The sequence below is a fragment of the Schistocerca piceifrons genome, unplaced genomic scaffold (assembly GCF_021461385.2).
Source record: "Schistocerca piceifrons isolate TAMUIC-IGC-003096 unplaced genomic scaffold, iqSchPice1.1 HiC_scaffold_2041, whole genome shotgun sequence".
NCBI lineage: Eukaryota > Metazoa > Arthropoda > Insecta > Orthoptera > Acrididae > Schistocerca > Schistocerca piceifrons.
In genome coordinates this window covers 165,001-170,000 of record NW_025727946.1, presented here as the reverse complement: position 1 = coordinate 170,000, position 5,000 = coordinate 165,001, and the positions used below count along the sequence as shown (strand labels likewise).

General features: G+C 54.4%; 1 non-coding gene across 1 annotated transcript in view; it reads right to left on the bottom strand.

Annotated features, from left to right (window-relative positions):
- The window catches only part of LOC124741975, a 1,917-nt gene extending 339 nt beyond the window's left edge, over window positions 1–1,578 (bottom strand). Inside the window, exon 1 of the ribosomal RNA XR_007010166.1 lies at window positions 1–1,578. This exon is cut by the window's left edge and continues 339 nt beyond it. This is a non-coding gene — a ribosomal RNA (small subunit ribosomal RNA).
- Window positions 1,579–5,000: the final 3,422 nt, after the last annotated feature.

Here is a 5,000-nt window from a genome sequence, read left to right as displayed (position 1 = left end):
GCGTGCGGGCCCAGAACATCTAAGGGCATCACAGACCTGTTATTGCTCAATCTCGTGCGGCTAGAAGCCGCCTGTCCCTCTAAGAAGAAAAGTAATCGCTGACAGCACGAAGGATGTCACGCGACTAGTTAGCAGGCTAGAGTCTCGTTCGTTATCGGAATTAACCAGACAAATCGCTCCACCAACTAAGAACGGCCATGCACCACCACCCACCGAATCAAGAAAGAGCTATCAATCTGTCAATCCTTCCGGTGTCCGGGCCTGGTGAGGTTTCCCGTGTTGAGTCAAATTAAGCCGCAGGCTCCACTCCTGGTGGGTGCCCTTCCGTCAATTCCTTTAAGTTTCAGCTTTGCAACCATACTTCCCCCGGAACCCAAAAGCTTTGGTTTCCCGGAGGCTGCCCGCCGAGTCATCGGAGGAACTGCGGCGGATCGCTGGCTGGCATCGTTTATGGTTAGAACTAGGGCGGTATCTGATCGCCTTCGAACCTCTAACTTTCGTTCTTGATTAATGAAAACATACTTGGCAAATGCTTTGCGCCTTCTGTTCGTCTTGCGACGATCCAAGAATTTCACCTCTAACGTCGCAATACGAATGCCCCCGCCTGTCCCTATTAATCATTACCTCGGGTTCCGAAAACCAACAAAATAGAACCGAGGTCCTATTCCATTATTCCATGCACACAGTATTCAGGCGGGCTTGCCTGCTTTAAGCACTCTAATTTGTTCAAAGTAAACGTGCCGGCCCACCGAGACACTCAATAAAGAGCACCTGGTAGGATTTCAACGGGGGTCCGCCTCGGGACGCACGAGCACAGCACGAGGCGGTCGCACGCCTTCGGCTCGCCCCACCGGCAGGACGTCCACGATACATGCCAGTTAAACACCGACGGGCGGTGAACCAACAGCGTGGGACACCAAATCCAACTACGAGCTTTTTAACCGCAACAACTTTAATATACGCTATTGGAGCTGGAATTACCGCGGCTGCTGGCACCAGACTTGCCCTCCAATAGATACTCGTTAAAGGATTTAAAGTGTACTCATTCCGATTACGGGGCCTCGGATGAGTCCCGTATCGTTATTTTTCGTCACTACCTCCCCGTGCCGGGAGTGGGTAATTTGCGCGCCTGCTGCCTTCCTTGGATGTGGTAGCCGTTTCTCAGGCTCCCTCTCCGGAATCGAACCCTGATTCCCCCGTTACCCGTTACAACCATGGTAGGCGCAGAACCTACCATCGACAGTTGATAAGGCAGTACATTGAAAGATGCGTCGCCGGTACGAGGACCGTGCGATCAGCCCAAAGTTATTCAGAGTCACCAAGGCAAACGGACCGGACGAGCCGACCGATTGGTTTTGATCTAATAAAAGCGTCCCTTCCATCTCTGGTCGGGACTCTGTTTGCATGTATTAGCTCTAGAATTTACCACAGTTATCCAAGTAACGTGGGTACGATCTAAGGAACCATAACTGATTTAATGAGCCATTCGCGGTTTCACCTTAATGCGGCTTGTACTGAGACATGCATGGCTTAATCTTTGAGACAAGCCATATGACTACTGGCAGGATCAACCAGGGAGCTGCGTCAACTAGAGCTGAGCAGCCGGCCGCCCGGGAGTGTGTCCCGGGGGCCCGCGCGAACACGCAAGCGTCCGCTCAATCATTCTGCAAACAGGGAGGAGGCTGAGCTCCCCTGCACAATACACCTCGAAACCCTCTCAGGTCCCGGCGGCGCGCAGCGGCCGTCCCAAGTACTTGGTCGGGTTCGAGAGAGGCGCAATCGCCCGGAGTTAGGCGAGTAGACGCTTTCGGTGCGACCACCCGTGCTCCCAACTGAGCTTGCCGCTGCCGACAGAGGCCCGGGAGCGTGCTGTCGTGGCATTGCCGGCGGGAGACAACACGCGCCACCTACGGTGACCGGCAGCTCCACCGCCAGCGCCACAGAAGGACAAAAGCCCCACTTGGGTGCCGAAGCGAACTCTCCCAGCACAGCGCACGCGCCAACACATCCGCACAGCTGCGATACAAACCACCAGCGAGAACCGCTGGGGCGACCGAGCAGCAGACGGCGTCGCGGCGCCGAGCGCCGGGCGGCGGGCGCATCCTCAACGCACACAGTCCTCAATCGGACCAGCACACTGAAGATGTCCACCGCGCTTCGCACCGGGCCGCGAGGACCTACTTTGGCCGCACGGCGCCGCGCGCAGGGGTGCGCCGGCGCGCAGCTGCGACGCCTGCCGCGTCCGTCGGCCGGCGCGCCTGCCACTGGCCGCCCCCACCAGCCGGCTGTAGCGCGGTGCGCCCACGCACCGCGCGGCAGCACGCCGGGAGGCGCCCCCTCACCGGCCGGGGACGGTCCCCACCCAGCCACCGCCGCGTATCGCTTCACACCCAGATGCCGTTCAGTTTCGTCGGCATGGTGGGTATCGCTGGAACAACCGGTTAGTACCTCAACCTATCGTCGCCATCACCGATTCACCCCTAGCGAGAACAACCGCACCACAACAGGTTACCATTTGTTCATTTGCGTAACTTCACCAGAAAACGCAGGCGTCCATCGCCATTTGCAACTTCAACGATTATTGCATGCCTGTGTCAGGTGTCACGCCACACTACGTCTGCCCACATACACGCAACAAAATGTGCACGCCTAGACAATACGTGGAAGGTGCCCCGTACGTATGCGATGTCCATTGCTCGAACGACTGTCAACCGGCCTCTGTAGCATGTCGCAGATATGGAACGCGGTGCACCATGCCATCACGGTGTGTGAGGAGAGACGACTAGGTCCGAATACATCAACAGACAGCTCATGCTGATCGCCATCCACGGCGTCCGTTCCTCCCACACGTCTCTATGGCGTACCACACTGCAATCCAGCTCTCATAGGGAGACGACACGTAGCTGCGTGCACAATATTTGCACTGTATGGTCCGCCGTTTTTGGGCGCAGTCGTTGTACGGGTCACACAATGTGCCACGATGTATCATTCAGTACATAAGGACGAATGTGCAGTACAGATTGTGGTTTACGCGTACGACATTAGCGGACAGTTGACACAGGCCGCACCACAACGTAGCCTGAGTACGTCGCATGCGAAGGGCATTGAACATGCAAAGTTCTCACCAACCAGCTTGCGAAGGCAGGGGGCAAGGTGGGGACGTGGGGAGGGGCGGCATGTACGTCCTGCTGCCATCCACATTACAGTGTACAGCAGGAGCATGTGGAAAGTGAGCAAGACTTGCAAGGTGTTTAACATGAAGCGATACACAGGGGAGCGGGCAGTGCGAGTAGCGAACTATATTGCGAGGGTTGCGGGTGGGCAACACTACACTAATTGAACGAGTTCGTATAACAATTACAGAGCAGGTTTAGGCGACAACGTGGGTTACGTTAGGGGACAACGTGGGTTACGTTAGGGGACAACGTGGGTTACGTTAGGGGACAACGGTGGGTTAGGTTAGGGGACAACGTGGGTTAGGTTAAGGTACAACGTGGGTTAGGTTAAGGCACAACGTGGGTTAGGTTAAGGCACAACGTGGGTTAGGTTAAGGCACAACGTGGGTTAGGTAGGCAAGGCACAACGTGGGTTAGGTAAGGACAACATGGGTTAGGTTAAGGTACAACATTGGGTTAGGTTAAGGTACAACATGGGTTAGGTTAAGGTACAACATGGGTTAGGTTAAGGTACAACATGGGTTAGGTTAAGGTACAACATAGGTTAGGTTAAGGCACAACATAGGTTAGGTTAAGGCACAACATAGGTTAGGTTAAGGCACAACATAGGTTAGGTTAAGGCACAACATAGGTTAGGTTAAGGCACAACATAGGTTAGGTTAAGGCACAACATAGGTTAGGTTAGGTTAGGTTAGGTTACACGTTGTTGTAAGGAAAGGTGTAAGGGGGGGGAGCAGGTTCGTTGATAGTGATTATAGTAAGTGAATGCTTGTGACATGATCAGATTTGTCACGTCAGGATGCACCTTTGGCTTATTAGAGGCGGCGCTCCAATTCTATGCTTGTGTCAGACCTGTGTCTTTGACTCATGTCATTGTTTGTGCGCTGTGACAGGAGGTACTATTGTGATGTTGGGTGCACCGTTGTATAGGACATGTGTGGGTATTGGTGCCTTATCTGCGCAATGGTGGATGTCGAAAGGGGGGGATATTCTATTTTCCGCATGGACCTCCTGGTCTGGTTGTGATAGTGTGGATTGTGTAATGTGGCGGAGAGGATGCACTGGATGTTGTTCCATGCTGGTGCTTACATATTGTATGTGCGCCCGTTAGAAGCAGAGAGTGGTGCGTGATGAGAGTGTCTGGCTGACGTGTGGTTCCCATTGTGGGCACACTCTTTCAGCATGTATACGGACAGTTGTATATATATTCTGTAATTTGATGGCTCTGCATTGATTACTAATCAGCGCCGTTGTGTACGGGTAATCTGGTTCCAGTCCAAAATGTTCCATCTGTGTACATTAGTGACAAAGACTCCCCCCATGCAGTGGGGCTCGGTCTGTTATAACTCTTCCGCGTAATATATTTGCCCCACGTTTTTTGCGACTGCGAGTGCGAGTGCGAGTGCAACGCGCATGGGGACCGACATGCTGATGGCTCGGTATCGGACGCCGTACAGTGAGCAACGCGATCGCGTCTCTCGCTCGTAAGTGGTACAGGTCGCGGCTCATGTATACGGACAGCGGGAATGTCGCATATTGGAAATAACTCTTCATGAAACGCAAGTTATAGGGGTGGATTGCACTTTACGAGTGCGGGAAACGTCCGCCGTTCATCCGCTGGAGGTGCGAGTTTGGCGGTTGGGGTGGTCCACGAACGGGTGCGGGTGGAGTCATTGCCGGTCCACGGCTTCGTGCGGCAGAGCCACTGGAGAATGGGTGCTATGGTCGACAGAGGCTGCAGGCTTGTGGGTGGCGTCGAAAGGCGGGCACTGTGGCGCCATCGCTGTCTTAGTCGGCTTGGCGTCTCATAGATGGCGGTAGCGC